Source organism: Apostichopus japonicus, chromosome 20 (assembly GCF_037975245.1).
Source record: "Apostichopus japonicus isolate 1M-3 chromosome 20, ASM3797524v1, whole genome shotgun sequence".
NCBI lineage: Eukaryota > Metazoa > Echinodermata > Holothuroidea > Aspidochirotida > Stichopodidae > Apostichopus > Apostichopus japonicus.
The window spans coordinates 17,899,163-17,924,707 of record NC_092580.1 but is presented as its reverse complement, the minus strand read 5'-3'; the positions used below and the strand labels follow the sequence as shown (position 1 = coordinate 17,924,707).

General features: G+C 31.9%; 2 long non-coding RNA genes across 2 annotated transcripts; one reads left to right on the top strand and one right to left on the bottom strand.

Annotated features, from left to right (window-relative positions):
• Positions 1-9,100: 9,100 nt before the first annotated feature.
• Positions 9,101-13,214, bottom strand: LOC139962011 (uncharacterized). The gene is made up of 2 exons (XR_011791123.1): positions 10,893-13,214; positions 9,101-10,447 (listed from the first exon to the last, which is right to left on the bottom strand). It is a non-coding gene; the product is annotated as an uncharacterized lncRNA (long non-coding RNA).
• Positions 13,215-13,324: 110 nt separating this feature from the next.
• LOC139962010 (uncharacterized) lies at positions 13,325-15,624 on the top strand. Its single transcript, XR_011791122.1, has 3 exons — positions 13,325-14,267; positions 14,519-14,794; positions 14,946-15,624. It is a non-coding gene; the product is annotated as an uncharacterized lncRNA (long non-coding RNA).
• The last annotated feature ends 9,921 nt before the right edge of the window (positions 15,625-25,545 follow it).

The following is a 25,545-nucleotide window of genomic DNA, read 5'->3' as shown; positions in this document are numbered from 1 at the left end:
CTTGCCCAGTCCAAAGAGTGCTTGACCAATTTAAATGACCACTGCATCATCACTTCTTAAATTAATGTAACAGGATCAGGAATAAAAACATTTGGCCATATAATTAAGACCAGATCGCCTTGGACCAATTAACCAATGGGTCATATGAACTCTTAAGACAATTTAGAAGCGTACCACAATGCGTCTTGCCCGGTCCAAAGAGTGGTTGACCAATTTAAATGACCACTAAGTCAATACTTCTTTAATGAGTGTAACGGGACCGTGAAAAAGCTTTGGGCCCTAATCCATGCAGCACGCTTGGATCTCCAAACTGATGGGTCCAAAGAGTGCTTGACCAATTAAAATGACCACTACATCATCACTTTTTAAATTAATGTCCAACTCATATATGTTATATTGTGCATTTTAGTGTCAACTGGTAGCATTACAAATTGTACTTTGGACCCTCAAAAAATGAAAAAAAGAACTCATTTTAAGTGTATTCCAATTAATGGCTGCATGTCTATATATGGCCAAATTCTGTAGGAAAGTTTTTACAATTTAAGAAGGTTACCTCTAAATGACTTTTGAATTCATTGATATGTTGGCATGTACTTACATAAATCACAAATTTTCAGCCAAATCAAAGGGGTAAATTGCAATGTGGCAGTTATTTGAACACAATGGCATAAAGCGACAGTATTTTTCAGGGCTGTAGCAAGGCTGTAGCAAGGCTGTAGCAGGCTTGTAGCAGGCATGCACTGTCATAAAAGCTCAGACTGAAGCTTACAGCCGGACAAACAAAGTAATAAACCATTCCCTAGGCCTACTATGCATTAACGGCACATGCAGTGACATTCAAACACTGAACAATATCACCTTAACTCTCCTAACGTGGGTCAGAGACATTCGTAGAAGGAAAGAAGGAAAATGTGACCATTTCCCATATATTTAATTCATTTGGGAACACAAATGCAAAAAAGCAGTTAAACTATCAACATGCTGCAGATTCTTTCAGTTATCTATCAATTAAGATTTTAATGGTTCGACGGAAGGGAGCAATCACGCATGAACTCTCAGCCTTTTTAAGGTAATTCCATGGACATGGTAGGCAGTCAGTTGGTACATCGGTATCAATTAGTTCTAGCCTAATGTTCAAGCGCCCTTTTTCGAAATCTTCTAGGAAACACCCGGGTGAATCATTCAATTACAATCAGAACGCATGGTCTTTGTTCCGCTCCTTCACATTTTTTTTAATGAAGTATTGAGAAATAGTGAAATGGAACATCTTTGCACATATATATTGGCAAAAGTTTATCAATTCTACTAGATTTGTAGTAATTTTGGCATGAAAAGTAATTGGCAAAAGTAATTTTGGCATGAAAATATCTCTGCTGCAAGTACATTTCAATCCAATCAGAGAATACATGGGGAGGGGGTGGATATTAAGCATGTAATATTTCTTCTGACTTCTATACTTCCATTATTGACTCAGCATATAGCCTTATTTATATTTACCGAAGAATTAATACATTAAATACAAAATTTTGTAAGCTGTGACTAGAAAGTGTAATTTTGACTTTATTTAACCAATGCAAAATTGACTTAATGGATTGAATTGAGTAAACATGAGTAAAATTGCTAGATTATTGAAGTTATAATTAATATTTAGGAAAAACTGAATAAAAGGAAATTTCATAAAACCTCACACTAACTCTGGTCGATGTTTAGTTGAAATAAAATATATGTCTGGGTAGAACTTTTCACTTGAAAACTATTTTACTAAATAAACTATTAAAGTAAGTTTATCTCCGCTTGACCCGAGATTGTCTTTGTCAGCTCTAGAATGTAGCAGTGCAATCTTTCATAATCTACGAACGGGGTAACAGCGTTCACAACCACTTTCAAGGAGAGAGGCAAGAAAACTTCTCTGTTCTTTAAATCTGTAAATATTTGACGTGTGAAACAAATAAAAGAAATGGTTTTCATTGCATTGTCAGTCTACAGAAATCACTTCATTCTGAGAAATGGAGTTGCGCCCCGCCCCCAAAGAGTGCGTGTGTGTTTATCCGGAATGGGGAGGAAATTTTGTATGCTGATGATTGTAAAGCACCAATTATATAGCATTAAACTTGCGTGCCAAAGGCGTTGCTTTTGTTTTGTTGGTTGGGTGGTCCAAGGCGTGCTGGTTTTGATTAGGGCCTTAAGGAGTTTTTCAGGTCATGTTTCATTCATAAAGTGATGATTTATTGTTAAGTTTAATTAGCCAAGCACTCTTTGGACCGGGCAAGACGCATTATGGTACTGTTCTACATTGTCCGAGTTCATATGACCCATTGGTTAGGTGGTCCAAGGGGTGCTTGTTGTAGTTGGGGCCTAAAGGTTTTTCTTTCAGATCCTGTTACATTCATTTAAAAAATTGTTGGTCATTTTAATTGGTCAAGCAATCTTTGGACCAGGCAAGACGCATTATGGTATCCTTCTACAATTGTCTTAAGAATTCATATAACCCATTGGTTAGGTGGTCCAAGGCGTGCTAGTCTTGATTAGGGCATAAAGTGATTTTTCAGGTCCCGTTACATTAATTTAAGAACTGATGAAGTAGTGGTCATTTCAATTGGTCAAGAACTCTTTGTACCGGGCAAGATGCATTATGGTACCCTTGTACATTGTCATTATGAGTTCATATGACCCATAGATAAACCTCTTTCGAGGGCCAAATGTTGAACATCTTGTAAGAAAGCTTTCATTTTGCCATTGGTGTTACGTCGATACCATGATTGTCGAATAAGTAACTGAAAAGGTAACAGCTGTTTCTCATTCGTGAATGTCGAACGAGGAATGCGGAATAAGTATCTAACTTCACACCGGTCTAGTTCACTAGTTTCGTAGGCAAACAACCCTACCGCAAGTACGTTCTACTAGTACTAGTTCATAAGTTCGCAATAAGTATGGGCCTAACGTTAGGCCTAGTCCTACCTTCTTCAAAATGTAACGGTACTTAAACTATGCTCAAGCCTAGATATATATTATAGTCATTAACTAGGCGTAGTACTACGGGCCTAGTCACATATAACAACTTCAAGGTGTAATATCTTGATAGTAATACCATTATCTGTAGGCTGACCGAAGTCACGTACAACCGCCTCTCCGTATGATATCTTTTCATGAGAAGTTCTAAACATACTCAATATTAACCCCAAAGTAATGTCTACCGGTTTCAACTACATCTCTTTTCAACTAGACACCACAACTTTCCTTGTTTCATTTCGAACGGATAATCGGCATTTAGCAACCTTATTTCCCGTCTCGTCTCATCGCGGCTATTTACCATACTTTCCTATAATAATTACTGGTACTACTTTGGACCAATTAGGAGTGCCGGTTTCAATGACGTATGTAAACATGAAAGGGGATTGGCCGACACTTTAAAACTTCAAATTCAGCGGACATTTTGTTTCTAAAGTTTCGGCTTCCTCGAAATTAGGAGACTTTTTATCTCGAAACGTCGACTGTTCATCTTGAAATATTCAATTCGATTTCATTTCAGCTGTTTGTTGATATTTTACATTTTTTTTGCCAAATTTCCTTTTTTTTTTGTTCCCCATATTTTTTTAAAAGATGTTTAAAGCTACACTAACACCATGCATACGGTAATTGTTATTGTTTTTATATAGGCTACATATATATGTATAGATGTAGTAGAGTCAGTTTCTTTATTTGTTTTCCCTCTCTTCCGCCATTCCCTAGCAAGTCCTCTCTCCTTTTCCGAGCCACTGTTGTTTCCCTTAGGCGCCATATTGTTATACGTTGAGGTTTGTGTACCTATTCAATTCACCACGTGGGCGTTGTGTGTCCGTACAAGAAAAGTTAATAACTCACCTGAGTTCGTTTCAGTGTGTGTTCCGTAGGCTATTCGTACCGAGTATCACAGATGGTTTGAAATTGAGGGGGCTATTGTAGTATGGCTGAGATGCTGAAGGGAAGATGGGCGCTATAAATATACCCACGAATAGATGCGCAGAACGTACAAGGGATAACTGGTACGTCGAGCTTCCAAGAGCTTAGTATGTATGGTTGACCGACTTCGATGAAAGACAAGACTATAAACATCCATATTAATGAGGCAGGGCACGCGACAGACGCGCTTGGCGGGAACTTCATTTCAGACTTTAGGATCGGAAGAGAAGCAGTGTAACCTTTTATACAGACTAATGCGGGCTGCTTGAAGACGTGGGTTTTCTACATGAGAATCAACATGTCAGTATTGGCATAAAATGTTGGGAATGCAGGCTGCTTTCCAGTGAAGGTGAATAATCTTATTTAAGTTACTTTTGTTTTGGCTGAGGAATGCAAAACATCTTAAAGAGATTGCTAATCATGTGCGTAACTGTAAAATAATTATAACACCAAATGCTTGTAAACAGAAGGCATACGTCAGATATCTTAAGTGCAACGTGTTTGGCCTTTACGTAACGGTAATGCTAAGTGTGAATAGGCCCTGTTATAGTCACAGAAGCTAGCTTGTTTTACCCGAGCTCGTTTAATATATATACATATTCCTGGGTTACTGTTTGTAAAGATGCAAGGGGAGAAATATATTAGTAGAGCATACACATCCTTGGTGTTTAGTCCATCTGTGTCTTGGACTCTTTTCAATCATACTTTCCCTTTGGTTTTCTTTCGAAATAATCCCAAGGTAACCTGTTGACCGTGTTGAGATGCAACATTTGTTCAACCCAAATTTATACAAAAACCATCATTTATACAAACATAACAAATGTAATAATTAATGGCCAATACAAGAACAATGTATCTCAAGTGGCTCTATGATGTCATATATGTAAACTTGATTAGTTATCCAGCCTTGTGTGTAAAGAAGCATTAAATCTGTATCATATCTCCCAAATGAAATGAGATATTTGCTTATATGTTTGGAGAAGTAATGCTTTGCATTTATCACATGAACCAAGAATGATTTTAGGATTATTGCCTTCTTTTAAAAGAGTAGTACAAACTCTAGCTAGGCTGCTCTACTATTAATTGATGTTCTTAGATACCATTCATATTTAATACGAGAAACATGTTATCTTTTACCATACTTGTTCATGCGGTTAAGTAGGCTATACGTCTATATATGTTATGACATGACCAAATTTTAAGTTACTGTCGATTAATCTATATAGTTAAAGTAACCTATGAACACAAAGGGATGTGCCCAGGATTTCCTGAGTGCCGGGTATACTGATCGCCGTCCTGGGGGAGGGTCTTAGGGGAGGGGTGTTTTTTGGATTTTTGAAGGTGCTCACATGCCAAATAATGGCACTTGTTTAGCTTTTCAGCATACACAAGTACTAGTTTTGCTAACAATTTACATTTTTTTATTTTATTTTTTTTCAATTTATGTTGAATATATTGTTAACAATGTCGCGATTTAAGATGAAAATAGTGCTGGGCGGGATTCACGATTTTTAAGACAGTGCTGAGCGGTAATTTTTAGTGCTGGGCGGGGCTCAGATGCCAAATACCCTGGCCCTTGCGTAGCTTTTTCAGCACACACAAGTACTAGTTTTGCTAACAATTTACATTTTTTTATTTTATTTATTTTTCAATTTATGTTGAATATATTGTTAACAATGTCGGGATTTTAGATGAAAATAGTGCTGGGCGGGATTCACGATTTTTAAGACAGTGCTGGGCGTTAATTTTTAGTGCTGGGCGGGGCTCAGATGCCAAATACTGGCAATTGTGTAGCTTTTTAAGCACACACAAGTACTAGTTTTGCTAACAATTTACATTTCTTTTTATAAAATTCAATTTATGTTGAATATATTGTTAATAATGACGGGATTTTAGATGAAAATAGTGCTGGGCGGGATTCACGATTTTTAAGACAGTGCTGGGCGGTAATTTTTAGTGCTGGGCGGGGCTCAGATGCCAAATACCCTGGCCCTTGCGTAGCTTTTTCAGCACACACAAGTACTAGTTTTGCTAACAATTTACATTTTATTTTTTTTTTTCAATTTATGTTGAATATATTGTTAATAATGTCGGGATTTTAGATGAAAATAGTGCTGGGCGGGATTCACGATTTTTAAGACAGTGCTGGGCGTTAATTTTTAGTGCTGGGCGGGGCTCAGTGCCGCCCAGCGTGGGCACAGCCCTGCACACATAAAGGTGCCGTCAAAATGTTATGATCCTTTTCTGGATAATTGCTGCAAAATGTTGAACTGATCGCATTCTGATGGAAGCGTAATCAAAATGTTGTTGAATAGGCCTATGTTGAATTGAGATCATCAATTTTTGCTGCAAATTGTGGAAATGATGAGTTTCTGACGTGAGCATAAGTTGTCTTTTTGTTTCCAAATGTTGCAATGAGTGACAATTGTTATTAATTTTGTAGGAAAAGTTGAAATTCCTCACTTATTAAATTAAAGAAATTTCTCATTTTGTTGCAAAATGTCAATATATATACATGAAGATGAAAATTTTGACGGTACGTTCTTAAACGTTTTTTATTTCATGGGACTTTCTTTCTTAGATACGTTTGCTGGGACCAGGAAACCTACAAGGATTGCAATTTAAATTTAGGGTATACTCGAAACAAAATTAAAGAGAAACTTAACATACAATTCTACTGGTTTGCTTCTAGAACGATGACAATGCGGACGAGGACCAAGACGAAAGAACGAAAGGAACCAGGTTATGAACTACACAGAAGAAGAACAAAGAACGGTGTAGTAGTGGTATCATATATATATATATATATATATATATATATATATGCAGATTTGTAAAAGAAATGCCTGATTGTTCTTTCTAGTTTATATTTAATAGATGCTCCAGACGTCCACGGCGACCAACTAACAAATACCACCACCTTACGCCATCAACCGGCTACCTTTCCCCAGCCTTTTGCCACGAGTAAAAGAGTAATAACGTATTTGTATTGCAATGATTTAAATATTTATATTCCAATTTGAAGAGTGTTTAAAAAAAAATTATTGCATCATTTAGTTTAAGAAATGCCTGATTGTTCGTTTCTAGTTTATATTTTATAGATGTGTCAGACGTTCCCAGCCACCAATACCACCAACCACGCCCTTCCACAACTCACCAGCTACCTTCCCCAGCCTTTTGCCACGAGCAAAAGAGTAATAACGTATAGGTGTTTGTATTGCAATAATTTGAGTCCTGGGTATGACTCTAAACTACATCCAGTAGTGGGGCCTTGACTTGGGAAAGTTGAGGTTCTGGGGAGTGTGGAGCCGCCCCTTAGCCACTATTGCTCCCAGGAGTGCCCTGACCCGGGGCATGAGTACCTGCTTAGGGTCCCAATTATTGCATCATTTTTTAAAGAAATGCCTGATTGTTCGTTTCTAGTTTATATTTTATAGATGTTTCAGACGTTCCCAGCCAGCAATACCACCAACCACCTTCCACTACTCACCGGCAACCTCCCCCCAGCCTTTGCCACGAGCAAAAGAGTAATAACGTATTTGTATTGCAATGATTTAAATATTTATATGCCAATTTGAAGAGTGTTTAAAAAAACCATATTGCATCATTTAGTTAAAGAAATGCCTGATTGTTCGTTTCTAGTTTATATTTTATAGATGTTTCAGACGTGCCCAGCCAGCAATACCATCAACCACCTTCCACAACTCACCAGCTACCTTCCCCCAGCCTTTTGCCACGAGCAAAAGTGTAATAACGTATGGGTATTTGTATTGAAATGATTTAAATATTTATATGCCAATTTGAAGAGTGTTTTAAAAAAAACATATTGCATCATTTAGTTAAAGAAATGCCTGATTGTTTGTTTCTAGTTTATATTTTATAGATGTTTCAGACGTTCCCAGCCAGCAATACCTCCAACCACCTTCCACTACTCACCGACTACCTTCCCCAGCCTTTTGCCACGAGCAAAAGAGTAATAACGTATGGGTATTTGTATTGCAATGATTTAAATATTTATATGCCAATTTGAAGAGTGTTTAAAAAAAACATATTGCATCATTTAGTTAAAGAAATGCCTGATTGTTCGTTTCTAGTTTATATTTTATAGATGTTTCAGACGTGCCCAGCCAGCAATACCACAAACCACCTTCCACAACTCACCAGCTATCTTCCCCAGCCTTTTGCCACGAGCAAAAGAGTAATAACGTATGGGTATTTGTATTGAAATGATTTAAATATTTATATGCCAATTTGAAGAGTGTTTAAAAAAAAACATATTGCATCATTTAGTAAAAGAAATGCCTGATTGTTCGTTTCTAGTTTATATTTTATAGATGTTTCAGACGTGCCCAGCCAGCAATACCACAAACCACCTTCCACAACTCACCAGCTATCTCCCCCAGCCTTTTGCCACGAGCAAAAGAGTAATAACGTATGGGTGTTTGTATTGAAATGATTTAAATATTTATATGCCAATTTGAAGAGTGTTTTAGAAAAAAACATATTGCGTCATTTAGTTAAAGAAATGCCTGATTGTTCGGTTCTAGTTTATATTTTATAGATGTTTCAGACGATCCCAGCCAGCAATACCACCAACCACCTTCCACTACTCACCGGCAACCTCCACCAGCCTTTTGCCACGAGCAAAAGAGTAATAACGTATTTGTATTGAAATGATTTAAATATTTATATGCCAATTTGAAGAGTGTTTAAAAAAAAAGTATTGCATCATTTAGTTAAAGAAATGCCTGATTGTTCGTTTCTAGTTTATATTTTATAGATGTTTCAGACGTGCCCAGCCAGCAATACCACAAACCACCTTCCACAACTCACCAGCTATCTTCCCCAGCCTTTTGCCACGAGCAAAAGAGTAATAACGTATGGGTATTTGTATTGAAATGATTTAAATATTTATATGCCAATTTGAAGAGTGTTTTAAAAAAAAATATTGCATCATTTAGTTAAAGAAATGCCTGATTGTTTGTTTCTAGTTTATATTTTATAGATGTGTCAGACGTTCCCAGCCAGCAATACCATCAACCATGCCCTGCCACAACTCACCAGCTATCTTCCCCAGCCTTTTACCACGAGCAAAAGAGTAATGATGTACGGGTGTTTGTATTGCAATGATTTAAATATTTATATGCCAATTTGAAGAGTGTTTAAAAAAAAAACATATTGCATCATTTAGTTAAAGAAATGCCTGATTGTTCGTTTCTAGTTTATATTTTATAGATGTTTCAGACGTGCCCAGCCAGCAATACCACAAACCACCTTCCACAACTCACCAGCTATCTTCCCCAGCCTTTTGCCACGAGCAAAAGAGTAATGATGTACGGGTGTTTGTATTGCAATGATTTAAATATTTATATGCCAATTTGAAGAGTGTTTTAAAAAAAACATATTGCATCATTTAGTTAAAGAAATGCCTGATTGTTCGTTTCTAGTTTATATTTTATAGATGTGTCAGACGTTCCCGGCCACCAATACCACCAACCACCTTCCACTACTCACCGACTACCTTCCCCAGCCTTTTGGCACGAGCAAAAGAGTAATAACGTATGGGTATTTGTATTGCAATGATTTAAATATTTATATGCCAATTTGAAGAGTGTTTAAAAAAAAATATTGCATCATTTAGTTAAAGAAATGCCTGATTGTTCGTTTCTAGTTTATATTTTATAGATGTTTCAGACGTGCCCAGCCAGCAATACCACCAACCACCTTCCACAACTCACCAGCTATCTTCCCCAGCCTTTTGCCACGAGCAAAAGAGTAATGATGTACGGGTGTTTGTATTGCAATGATTTAAATATTTATATGCCAATTTGAAGAGTGTTTTAAAAAAAAACATATTGCATCATTTAGTTAAAGAAATGCCTGATTGTTCGTTTCTAGTTTATATTTTATAGATGTGTCAGACGTTCCCGGCCACCAATACCACCAACCACGCCCTTCCACAACTCACCAGCTACCTTCCCCAGCGTTTTGCCACGAGCAAAAGAGTAATAACGTGTAGGTGTTTGTATTGCAATAATTTGAGTCCTGGGTATGACTCTAAACTACATCCAGTAGTGGGGCCTTGACTTGGGAAAGTTGAGGTTCTGGGGAGTGTGGAGCCGCCCCTTAGCCACTATTGCTCCCAGGAGTGCCCTGACCCGGGGCATGAGTACCTGCTTAGGGGTCCCAATTATTGCATCATTTTTTAAAGAAATGCCTGATTGTTTGTTTCTAGTTTATATTTTACAGATGTGTCAGACGTTCCCAGCCAGCAATACCACCAACCACCTTCCACAACTCACCAGCTACCTTCCCCAGCCTTTTGCCACGAGCAGAAGAGTAATAACGTATTTGTATTGCAATGATTTAAATATTTATATGCCAATTTGAAGAGTGTTTAAAAAAAAACATATTGCATCATTTAGTTAAAGAAATGCCTGATTGTTCGTTTCTAGTTTATATTTTATAGATGTGTCAGACGTGCCCAGCCAGCAATACCACCAACCACCTTCCACAACTCACCAGCTATCTTCCCCAGCCTTTTGCCACGAGCAAAAGAGTAATGATGTACGGGTGTTTGTATTGAAATGATTTAAATATTTATATGCCAATTTGAAGAGTGTTTAAGAAAAAAACATATTGCGTCATTTAGTTAAAGAAATGCCTGATTGTTCGGTTCTAGTTTATATTTTATAGATGTGTCAGACGATCCCAGCCAGCAATACCACCAACCACCTTCCACTACTCACCGGCAACCTCCCCCAGCCTTTTGCCACGAGCAAAAGAGTCATAACGTATTTGTATTGAAATGATTTAAATATTTATATGCCAATTTGAAGAGTGTTTAAAAAAAAAACATTGCATCATTTAGTTAAAGAAATGCCTGATTGTTTGTATCTAGTTTATATTTATAGATGTGTCAGACGTACCCAGCCAGCAATACCACGAACCACCTTCCACAACTCACCAGCTACCTTCCCCAGCCTTTTGCCACGAGCAAAAGAGTAATAACGTATTTGTATTGAAATGATTTAAATATTTATATGCCAATTTGAAGAGTGTTTAAAAAAAAAAAATTGCATCATTTAGTTAAAGAAATGCCTGATTGTTTGTTTCTAGTTTATATTTTATAGATGTGTCAGACGTTCCCAGCCAGCAATACCACCAACCATGCCCTGCCACAACTCACCAGCTATCTTCCCCAGCCTTTTGCCACGAGCAAAAGAGTAATGATGTACGGGTGTTTGTATTGCAATGATTTAAATATTTATATGCCAATTTGAAGAGTGTTTAAAAAAAAACATATTGCATCATTTAGTTAAAGAAATGCCTGATTGTTCGTTTCTAGTTTATATTTTATAGATGTTTCAGACGTGCCCAGCCAGCAATACCACCAACCACCTTCCACAACTCACCAGCTACCTTCCCCAGCCTTTTGCCACGAGCAAAAGAGTAATGATGTACGGGTGTTTGTATTGCAATGATTTAAATATTTATATGCCAATTTGAAGAGTGTTTAAAAAAAAACATATTGCATCATTTAGTTAAAGAAATGCCTGATTGTTCGTTTCTAGTTTATATTTTATAGATGTGTCAGACGTTCCCGGCCACCAATACCACCAACCACGCCCTTCCACAACTCACCAGCTACCTTCCCCAGCGTTTTGCCACGAGCAAAAGAGTAATAACGTATAGGTGTTTGTATTGCAATAATTTGAGTCCTGGGTATGACTCTAAACTACATCCAGTAGTGGGGCCTTGACTTGGGAAAGTTGAGGTTCTGGGGAGTGTGGAGCCGCCCCTTAGCCACTATTGCTCCCAGGAGTGCCCTGACCCGGGGCATGAGTACCTGCTTAGGGTCCCAATTATTGCATCATTTTTTAAAGAAATGCCTGATTGTTTGTTTCTAGTTTATATTTTACAGATGTGTCAGACGTTCCCAGCCAGCAATACCACCAACCACCTTCCACAACTCACCAGCTACCTTCCCCAGCCTTTTGCCACGAGCAGAAGAGTAATAACGTATTTGTATTGCAATGATTTAAATATTTATATGCCAATTTGAAGAGTGTTTAAAAAAAAACATATTGCATCATTTAGTTAAAGAAATGCCTGATTGTTCGTTTCTAGTTTATATTTTATAGATGTGTCAGGCGTGCCCAGCCAACAATACCACAAACCACCTTCCACAACTCACCAGCTATCTTCCCCAGCCTTTTGCCACGAGCAAAAGAGTAATAACGTATAGGTTGTATTGAAATGATTTAAATATTTATATGCCAATTTGAAGAGTGTTTAAGAAAAAAACATATTGCGTCATTTAGTTAAAGAAATGCCTGATTGTTCGGTTCTAGTTTATATTTTATAGATGTTTCAGACGATCCCAGCCAGCAATACCACCAACCACCTTCCACTACTCACCGGCAACCTCCACCAGCCTTTTGCCACGAGCAAAAGAGTAATAACGTATTTGTATTGAAATGATTTAAATATTTATATGCCAATTTGAAGAGTGTTTAAAAAAAACATTGCATCATTTAGTTAAAGAAATGCCTGAATGTTTGTTTCTAGTTTATATTTTATAGATGTGTCAGACGTACCCAGCCACCAATACCACCAACCACCTTCCACAACTCACCAGCTACCTTCCCCAGCCTTTTGCCACGAGCAAAAGAGTAATAACGTATTTGTATTGCAATGATTTAAATATTTATATGCCAATTTGAAGAGTGTTTAAGAAAAAAACATATTGCGTCATTTAGTTAAAGAAATGCCTGATTGTTCGGTTCTAGTTTATATTTTATAGATGTTTCAGACGATCCCAGCCAGCAATACCACCAACCACCTTCCACTACTCACCGGCAACCTCCACCAGCCTTTTGCCACGAGCAAAAGAGTAATAACGTATTTGTATTGAAATGATTTAAATATTTATATGCCAATTTGAAGAGTGTTTAAAAAAAACATTGCATCATTTAGTTAAAGAAATGCCTGAATGTTTGTTTCTAGTTTATATTTTATAGATGTGTCAGACGTACCCAGCCACCAATACCACCAACCACCTTCCACAACTCACCAGCTACCTTCCCCAGCCTTTTGCCACGAGCAAAAGAGTAATAACGTATTTGTATTGCAATGATTTAAATATTTATATGCCAATTTGAAGAGTGTTTAAGAAAAAAACATATTGCGTCATTTAGTTAAAGAAATGCCTGATTGTTCGGTTCTAGTTTATATTTTATAGATGTTTCAGACGTTCCCAGCCAGCAATACCACCAACCACCTTCCACTACTCACCGGCAACCTCCCCCAGCCTTTTGCCACGAGCAAAAGAGTAATAACGTATTTGTATTGAAATGATTTAAATATTTATATGCCAGAGTGTTTAAAAAAAAACATTGCATCATTTAGTTAAAGAAATGCCTGATTGTTTGTTTCTAGTTTATATTTTATAGATGTGTCAGACGTGCCCAGCCAGCAATACCACCAACCACCTTCCACAACTCACCAGCTACCTTCCCCAGCCTTTTGCCACGAGCAAAAGAGTAATAACGTATTTGTATTGCAATGATTTAAATATTTATATGCCAATTTGAAGAGTGTTTAAAAAAAAACATATTGCATCATTTAGTTAAAGAAATGCCTGATTGTTCGTTTCTAGTTTATATTTTATAGATGTGTCAGACGTGCCCAGCCAGCAATACCACCAACCACCTTCCACAACTCACCAGCTACCTTCCCCAGCCTTTTGCCACGAGCAAAAGAGTAATAACGTATTTGTATTGCAATGATTTAAATATTTATATGCCAATTTGAAGAGTGTTTAAAAAAAACATATTGCATCATTTAGTTAAAGAAATGCCTGATTGTTTGTTTCTAGTTTATATTTTATAGATGTGTCAGACGATCCCAGCCAGCAATACCACCAACCATGCCCTGCCACAACTCACCAGCTATCTTCCCCAGCCTTTTGCCACGAGCAAAAGAGTAATAATGTATGGGTGTTTGTATTGCAATGATTTAAATATTTATATGCCAATTTGAAGAGTGTTTAAAAAAACACATATTGCATCATTTTTTCAAAGAAATCCCTAATTGTTCGTTTCTAGTTTATATTATATAGATGTTCCAGACGGTCCCAGCCACCAACCACCAAATATCGACAAGCCCCATCTTCTTTGACCACCAGCCACCACCAGCCACCTTCCTCCAGACTTCCCCAGTCACCAACCACCAAATACCACCATCATCAAGCTCCAGCTGCCACCGACAACCAGCCGCCAGCTACAAGTCACCGGCTTTTTTTGCACGTGCAAAAGAGTAATAAAGTATGTGTGTTTGTATTTCAATGAATTTACTATATATATTGTTGAGTGTTTTAAGTAAAATAAAATATGGCACCATCCACCTACCACTAGTCACCAGCCACTAGCCTTTTGCCATGAGCAAAATAATTATTACTTATGTGTGTTTGTATTGCAATTGATTTTATTATAGATTATTGTGCGAATTTTATGCGTGTTTATATAACATATAAATGCATTATTTTAAATAGAAATGATTGATTGTTCTCATCTAGTTCCAAGTTCGAAGTTTATTTCTCCATCCACCAACCACGAATTACCTGCACCAGCCACCAATCACCAGCCAACGCCAGATGAACTGAAAGGGTTGTAGTCTCCGCCCGATGAACTGAACGCTTGTTGTCTCCGCCAGATGCAGTGATTGCTTGCAGCCTCCACTTGATGAAGTGACCGATTGCAGCCTCCGCCAGATGAAGTGACCGCTAGCAGCCACCAGGAACTCTGCCATCTACCGTCCTATTGCCCAGTCTCCATAGTATAAAGTAGTCCAGGTCAATACCAGATAAATTTGTTCCTAAATGACGCATTGATTAATAGTCCTAAAATACTTTAAAAAATACTTCAACATAGATGTACGATAGGAACCCATATCTAAAGATTGCTTCAATATTTTTGAGTAATATTTCTCTCGTTTCTCGGCAGCCTGAAGATGAATTGGAAGAAAATACCTGCAACCACCTCCAAGATATTTGATCGACCTTCCATCGTTAACCCACCACTGTGAACTCGTAATTTCTCAATGAAGATGAACTGGAAGAAAATACCTGCAACCACCTCGAAGATATTTGATCGACTTACCACTGTGAATTGTGTAGGGTGAGGATGTATAGACTATACTTCAAGGAGTAACTACTACATCAATGAGAAAGCACAGCTGGAATATCCACATCTCTTGTCGGTTTATCGAAGGACATCACATTATTTAATACTACACGTCTTAAACTGCTAACGTAAAATTCATGGTATATGTCCACATCAGAATTTTACTTCGTATTTTTTTCTCTTCGTATTTACTCCATTTACTCGATTTACTCTATTTACTCTATTTAATCTATTTATTCTATTTAATCTATTTACCTTATTTACTATATTTACCTTATTAACTTTATTAACTTTATTTACGCTTGATTATCTTGATTTACTTGATTAACTTGATTTACTTGATTTAGGTTATTTAGGTTATTTACTTTGCTTACTTTTCTTACTTTGTTTACTTTATTTACTATATATTTTATATAGTTATACCATACTCTATTTACTCTATTACTTTATTTACTCTATTTACATTATAACTTTATTTACTCTATTTACATTATCACTTTTTCACTCTATTTACATTATTATTTTATTTACTCTATTTACATTATTTACTTTAATTACTTTCATTACTTTAAATACTTTATTTACATTATATACTTTATATAATTTATTCACTATATACTTTGTTTATATTTTTTTACTTTATTTACTTTATTACTATATTTACTCTATTTACATTATAACTTTATTAACTCCATTTACATTATTACTTTATTTACTCTATTTAAATTATTATTATTTTTTACTCTATTTACATTATAACTTTATTTACTCAATTTACATTATAACTTTATTTACTGTATTTACATTATTACTTGTTTTACTCTATTTACATCATTATTTTATTTACTCTATTTACATTATTTACTTCATTTACTTTAATTACTTTAATTACTTTCATTACTTTATTGACTATATTTACATTATATACTTATATAATTTATTCACTATATACTTTATTATTATTTTTTACTTTATTTACTTAATTTACTTTATTTACTTGATTTAATTTATTTACTTGATTTACTTGATTTTCTTTATTACTATATTTACTCTATTTACTTTAATTAGTTTATTTACTTTATTTATTTATTTTTTATATATATATGTATGCGTGTGCGTGTGGTTTGTATATACAATTATATATAGAATTCTATCTGTGTGTATGTGTGTGCGTGCGTATGTGTGTGTTGCTTGTATATACAATTGTATATAGAATTATTTATGTACTATCTATACAATTTTATTTATATATATATATACATTCATTGGCCTTTGTCGTTCAATTTCATATAACAGAGTCTTTTCGAGATCCGGCTTCTCAATACAGATCTCATAGAGTAAGGCAATATTTGTCACCAAAACATAATTCGCATTGTTCGAAACTGGTGACAAATGTGCCTACGTTTACTTTATTACTTTATTTACTTTATTTATTTATTTATTTACTTTATTTATTTATTTAATTTATTTAATTTACTTTGTTTACTTTATTTACTTTATTTACTTTATCTACTTTATCTATTTCATTTACTTTATAAACTATATATTTTATTTACTTATACCATACTCTATTTACTCTATTTACATTATTACTTTTTTACTCTATTTACATAATTATTTCATTTACCCTATTAACTATATTTACTCTATTTATATTTACTCTATTTACTTTAATTAGTTTATTTACTTTATTAATTATTTTTATATATATGTGTGGGTGTGTGCGTGTGCGTGTGTGTGTTGCTTGTATATACAATTGTATATATTTACACATATGTATTTACGTTATATACTTACATTATATTTACTATATTTACATTATATACTTTATATAATTTATTCACTATATACTTTGTTTATATTTTTTTACTTTATTTACTTTATTACTATATTTACTCTATTTACATTATAACTTTATTAACTCCATTTACATTATTACTTTATTTACTCTATTTAAATTATTATTATTTTTTACTCTATTTACATTATAACTTTATTTACTCAATTTACATTATAACTTTATTTACTGTATTTACATTATTACTTGTTTTACTCTATTTACATCATTATTTTATTTACTCTATTTACATTATTTACTTCATTTACTTTAATTACTTTAATTACTTTCATTACTTTATTGACTATATTTACATTATATACTTATATAATTTATTCACTATATACTTTATTATTATTTTTTACTTTATTTACTTAATTTACTTTATTTACTTGATTTAATTTATTTACTTGATTTACTTGATTTTCTTTATTACTATATTTACTCTATTTACTTTAATTAGTTTATTTACTTTATTTATTTATTTTTTATATATATATGTATGCGTGTGCGTGTGGTTTGTATATACAATTATATATAGAATTCTATCTGTGTGTATGTGTGTGCGTGCGTATGTGTGTGTTGCTTGTATATACAATTGTATATAGAATTATTTATGTACTATCTATACAATTTTATTTATATATATATATACATTCATTGGCCTTTGTCGTTCAATTTCATATAACAGAGTCTTTTCGAGATCCGGCTTCTCAATACAGATCTCATAGAGTAAGGCAATATTTGTCACCAAAACATAATTCGCATTGTTCGAAACTGGTGACAAATGTGCCTACGTTTACTTTATTACTTTATTTACTTTATTTATTTATTTATTTACTTTATTTATTTATTTAATTTATTTAATTTACTTTGTTTACTTTATTTACTTTATTTACTTTATCTACTTTATCTATTTCATTTACTTTATAAACTATATATTTTATTTACTTATACCATACTCTATTTACATTATTACTTTTTTACTCTATTTACATAATTATTTCATTTACCCTATTAACTATATTTACTCTATTTATATTTACTCTATTTACTTTAATTAGTTTATTTACTTTATTAATTATTTTTATATATATGTGTGGGTGTGTGCGTATGTGTGTGTGTGGTTTGCATATACAATTATATATAGAATTCTATCTATATGTGTGCGTGCGTGTGCGTGTGTGTGTTGCTTGTATATACAATTGTATATATTTACACATATGTATTTACGTTATATACTTACATTATATTTACTATATTTACATTATATACTTTATATAATTTATTCACTATATACTTTGTTTATATTTTTTTACTTTATTTACTTTATTACTATATTTACTCTATTTACATTATAACTTTATTAACTCCATTTACATTATTACTTTATTTACTCTATTTAAATTATTATTATTTTTTACTCTATTTACATTATAACTTTATTTACTCAATTTACATTATAACTTTATTTACTGTATTTACATTATTACTTGTTTTACTCTATTTACATCATTATTTTATTTACTCTATTTACATTATTTACTTCATTTACTTTAATTACTTTAATTACTTTCATTACTTTATTGACTATATTTACATTATATACTTATATAATTTATTCACTATATACTTTATTATTATTTTTTACTTTATTTACTTAATTTACTTTATTTACTTGATTTAATTTATTTACTTGATTTACTTGATTTTCTTTATTACTATATTTACTCTATTTACTTTAATTAGTTTATTTACTTTATTTATTTATTTTTTATATATATATGTATGCGTGTGCGTGTGGTTTGTATATACAATTATATATAGAATTCTATCTGTGTGTATGTGTGTGCGTGCGTATGTGTGTGTTGCTTGTATATACAATTGTATATAGAATTATTTATGTACTATCTATACAATTTTATTTATATATATATATACATTCATTGGCCTTTGTCGTTCAATTTCATATAACAGAGTCTTTTCGAGATCCGGCTTCTCAATACAGATCTCATAGAGTAAGGCAATATTTGTCACCAAAACATAATTCGCATTGTTCGAAACTGGTGACAAATGTGCCTACGTTTACTTTATTACTTTATTTACTTTATTTATTTATTTATTTACTTTATTTATTTATTTAATTTATTTAATTTACTTTGTTTACTTTATTTACTTTATTTACTTTATCTACTTTATCTATTTCATTTACTTTATAAACTATATATTTTATTTACTTATACCATACTCTATTTACTCTATTTACATTATTACTTTTTTACTCTATTTACATAATTATTTCATTTACCCTATTAACTATATTTACTCTATTTATATTTACTCTATTTACTTTAATTAGTTTATTTACTTTATTAATTATTTTTATATATATGTGTGGGTGTGTGCGTATGTGTGTGTGTGGTTTGCATATACAATTATATATAGAATTCTATCTATATGTGTGCGTGCGTGTGCGTGTGTGTGTTGCTTGTATATACAATTGTATATATTTACACATATGTATTTACGTTATATACTTACATTATATTTACTATATTTACATTATATACTTTATATAATTTATTTCACTTTATTTATATTTTTGTCACTTTATTTATTTTATTGACTTTATAAACATTATCTACTATATTAACTCTATTTATATTTACTGTATTTACTTTAATTATTTATTTTATATATATATATATATATATATATATATATATATATATATATATATATATATATATATATATATATATATATATATATATATATACATATATATATATATACATATATATATATATATATATATATATATATATATATATACATGTATGTGTGTGCGTGTGTGTGTGGTTTGTATATACAGTTATACATAGAATTGTATCAATATGTGTGTATATTTGTGCGTGTGTGTCTATACAATCTATACAATTTTAATTATATATATATATATATATATATATATATATATATATATATATGTATATATATATATATATAAATATATATATATTATTACTCTATTTACATTAATTAGTTTATTTATTTATTTTATATGTGTGTGCGTGTGGTTTGTATAAAACAGAATATGCATTGTTCGATACTAGTGATAAATATGCCTACATTTACTTTATTTATACTTTGTGTACGTTATTTACGTTATTTTATTTATTTACTCTATTTACTTTAGTTACTTTATTTATTTTATTTACTTTATTTACTTGATTTACTCGATTTACTCGATTTACTCTATTTACTCTATTTACTCGATTTACCTCGATTTACTCTATTTACTCTATTTACTTTATTTACTTTATTTACTTTATTTACTTTATTTACTTTATTTACTTTATTTACTTTATTTACTTTATTTACTTTATTTACTTTATTTACTTTATATTTTATTTACTTATACCTTACTCTATTTGCATCATTACTTTCTTTACTCTATTTACATTATTACTTTTTTACTCTTTTTACATTATTACTTTTTTACTCTATTTACATAGTTATTTCATTTACCCTATTAACTATATTTACTCCATTTATATTTATATATATATATATATATATATATATATATATATATATATATATATATATATATATATATTATTACTCTTATTTACATTAATTAGTTTATTTATTTATTTATGTGTGTGTGGGTGTGGTTTGTATAAAACAGAATATGCATTGTTCGATACTAGTGATAAATATGCCTACATTTACTTTATTTACTACATTTACTTTATGTACGTTATTTACGTTATTTTATTTATTTACTCTAGTTACTTTAGTTACTTTATTTATTTTATTTACTTTATTTACTTGATTTACTCGATCTACTCGATTTACTCGATTTACTTGATTTACTCTATTTACTCTATTTACTTTATTTACTTTATTTACTTTATTTACTTTATTTACTTTATATTTTATTTACTTATACCTTACTCTATTTGCATCATTACTCTTTTTACTCTATTTACATTATTATTATTTTTACCCTATTTAATTTATTTAATTTACTTTGTTTACTTTATTTACTTTATCTACTTTATCTATTTCATTTACTTTATAAACTATATATTTTATTTACTTATACCATACTCTATTTACTCTATTTACTCTATTTACATTATTACTTTTTTACTCTATTTACATAATTATTTCATTTACCCTATTAACTATATTTACTCTATTTATATTTACTCTATTTACTTTAATTAGTTTATTTACTTTATTAATTATTTTTATATATATGTGTGGGTGTGTGCGTATGTGTGTGTGTGGTTTGCATATACAATTATATATAGAATTCTATCTATATGTGTGCGTGCGTGTGCGTGTGTGTGTTGCTTGTATATACAATTGTATATATTTACACATATGTATTTACGTTATATACTTACATTATATTTACTATATTTACATTATATACTTTATATAATTTATTCACTATATACTTTGTTTATATTTTTTTACTTTATTTACTTTATTACTATATTTACTCTATTTACATTATAACTTTATTAACTCCATTTACATTATTACTTTATTTACTCTATTTAAATTATTATTATTTTTTACTCTATTTACATTATAACTTTATTTACTCAATTTACATTATAACTTTATTTACTGTATTTACATTATTACTTGTTTTACTCTATTTACATCATTATTTTATTTACTCTATTTACATTATTTACTTCATTTACTTTAATTACTTTAATTACTTTCATTACTTTATTGACTATATTTACATTATATACTTATATAATTTATTCACTATATACTTTATTATTATTTTTTACTTTATTTACTTAATTTACTTTATTTACTTGATTTAATTTATTTACTTGATTTACTTGATTTTCTTTATTACTATATTTACTCTATTTACTTTAATTAGTTTATTTACTTTATTTATTTATTTTTTATATATATATGTATGCGTGTGCGTGTGGTTTGTATATACAATTATATATACAATTCTATCTGTGTGTGCGTGTGTGTGTGGTTTGTATATACAGTTATACATAGAATTGTATCAATATGTGTGTATATTTGTGCGTGTGTGTCTATACAATCTATACATTTTTAATTATATATATTTATATATATATATATATATATATATTATTACTCTATTTACATTAATTAGTTTATTTATTTATTTATTTATGTGTGTGTGCGTGTGGTTTGTATAAAACAGAATATGCATTGTTCGATACTAGTGATAAATATGCCTACATTTACTTTATTTACTACATTTACTTTATGTACGTTATTTACGTTATTTTATTTATTTACTCTAGTTACTTTAGTTACTTTATTTATTTTATTTACTTTATTTATTTTATTTACTTTATTTACTTGATTTACTCGATCTACTCGATTTACTCTATTTACTCTATTTACTTTATTTACTTTATTTACTTTATTTACTTTATATTTTATTTACTTATACCTTACTCTATTTGCATCATTACTCTTTTTACTCTATTTACATTATTATTATTTTCACCCTATTTACATTATTACTTTATTTACTCTTTTTACATTATTACTTTATTTACTCTATATACTTTATTTGTGTGTGTATGGCTTATATACAATTGTATATAGGACTATTGATGTACTATCTCTACAATTTTAATTATATATATATTTATTTGCCTTTGTCGTTCATTTCTGGTGACAAATGCCTACAGTTGAATTCCGATCTCTGTACCTGTTTCGAACCTTTGGATATTTAATCAGTGTCCATAGCCTAGTGGCCATGATGTCCGCTTATAAATCTAAATGCGGTAAAGATTGGGTTTTTAGTCCAGGGGTTTTCATGATTTTCACCACATTTTGTATTGCAATCTTTTAAATTTGGGCAAAGTTAGTTTATCAAAGTATATGATTATTTTGTTATGTATAACGAAGTTTACTTTCGTCATGTTAAAGTTTGCACGATAACCGAAATAATTTGTGTGTGTTAAAATCATGAACACCTCCATGGTTTTCCCAGTCAGTTATAAACAGATTACCTCTTGTCTGTATGGTATAGGTAATAACTGTATCTCGTTTTCTTTACTTAGTATACTAAGATCTAAATTTACTTTACAGTATAATCCTTCGTTCTTTTATTCCTTCATATTTTCAGAAAATGCATATTGTAATAGATATAGTACTTAGTAGGTATAGAGAATATATTCAGACACACACACACGATATTTCCTCCATGGGGTTATTGAATAGCGGTTTACCTAAAGTTGTGTGTGTGTGTTCGTTAACAGAGGTTAAAGTCCTAAAGCACTGTGAACCAACATATCTCCAACTATCGTTTGTAGTGGAGGTAAAGGTCATTCCATTATAGGTCTACTGGAGACTGTCTCCGCCAAAATACTTGAGATATTGAAATAATTTTGGGACACAGTACGAAAGATTGCTTGCTACGCATTCATCAAAGCTTGTATTCTGTATAAATAAAAATTAGGAAATAAAAATTTATATATATATATTTATTTATGTGTGTGTGTGTGTGTTTCTTTCTTTATTTCTTGTCAATGCGAAGTAAACCCATGCCACACTGCAATTTGGAAAATCTCAATGTTGCAGGAGAAAACAAATGTGCAGTTTTTGATGCACGTGACCTTTCATAATCACCTCTTGTGTTGCAAAGGCCTTCAATTAGCTCAGAAGAGTTGTGAGTTGAATTTTGTGTGGACAAGCCTGATAACAAACACTTGTATGAGTGTAGAGTAGGAGAAAGGAACTTAGACAAACAAATAACTATCAAATTGGAAGCGTTTACAAAAACATAGACACAAAACTAAACTAGTGCCAGCCAATGAAGAGGGACGCAAAATTCACCGTGAGGCTATACGACTCTCTAATACGACTCTCCAGAGAGTGCTTGGCCATAAAAATAAAAAAAAACTCCCCTTCCCGTGGCTGGAAGTAAACTTCTTCCGGAGTTTGACTCACAAGCTCTCTTGCCCTCCAGGGTTCTAAACAAGGGCTCTGCCATGGAGCCGAAGCCTCCTCCAGTTTAGAAAGTCGAGCCTATCTGTAGAGAATTTTATATTATTCTTAGCATTTGTTTTATGAACTTGAGGAGGTGGTTCTTACTGTAAGGAGGTCGAGGAAAATGATGTTTGTAAGATATTGTTTGTTGGAAGCAATTAAATGATCAAAGAGTCGCATAGTATTTGCAGTTACAAGCAGGTGTTTAGTGGATATATACCCAGGGATGTTGAAACAAATTTTGATATCAGTACTGTGTATGATATTAAATTGGAAATTTGATACAAGACGGATATAAGCGTAGGTGATAATAGGTTCAAGTTTACTATTATAAATTTGCATGAGGATATGGGGAGGCTAGGTTAGTTAGTACCTAATGTTATGTCTTCAAATGAGCCCAGTATAGGCCGTAAGCTATTCTCCTAGGCCTAAGACAAGGCTAGTACGTAGTTATCACTTTCTTTGCAACTAAGTGGCATATGATTTCTAAATCTACCAGTTTCGAAGTTGCAAAATTAGTATCTGTTCTACAAATCGGACAAACCAAATTTTCGAAGGAAGTAGCTCGTAGACTACTTCAATAATCCAGGTTTATCTGTTGAAAAACCTGGATTTACGACCACGGAACCTGAATTATCGGTCGAACAACTGTATTATAATATACAGTAGAGCATAGTGCCCTGTGGCAGCTGCTTAAAAGAGTTCTGCTTACTTCTGTTCGACCGAAAAAACCCGCTTAGAAGTGATGTTCACTTAGCAGATATGGTTATATGCCTTGCAGTTATATATGCTGTAACGGTTTATGGCACAGTCAAGTTTACATGTAATGATATGTGAAATTATCATTTATTTCTGTAATTTATATTCATAAATTTCATATCATTTTGATAGAAAATGAAATAGAGCCGATGCCTACTAAAACAGAACAATTTGATTGTTCGAAGAAAGTGCTTGGAGGAACGGTAAGTGGCTGTGGAAATAGGGGGTTGTTGAATAACACATGTGTAACACATGAACCAAATGAAGGTGTATAACTACCATTAATTGCTACATTAACGTTCACATGTCTTTCGTCATTTTACGACCCACCATACGGTAGGTGATAGCTTGGACTAGATTTTGAGCTATAAGAGGTGATAATTTAGCAGAGTGGGAGTACTTCTCAACCCATGTGATAGCCATCGTTACGGAACATTCACAAATGAATTGCTAAAGTGACTTATATCACCTTCAGTTCTCATGATTTTGAGCCTCTTGGTAGTTTACTTCATCTTCTTACGCATAAACAATAATGGGTCACAAAAGTAGGTTAATCTATGGACATTTTCGCGACAGTGCTCGTTTAACATGTCATGCGGATTATATAGCACAAATTGTGGTTTGGATGGTACCTAACCTGATGAAATGCGATGATTTTTGATAGTAACTTTCTACACATTCATTTCATTAATAAGACTTGGCTTGGCTTGGCTATATATATATATATATATATATATATTTACATATATATATTTATATATATATATTTATATTTATAAATATATATTTATACAT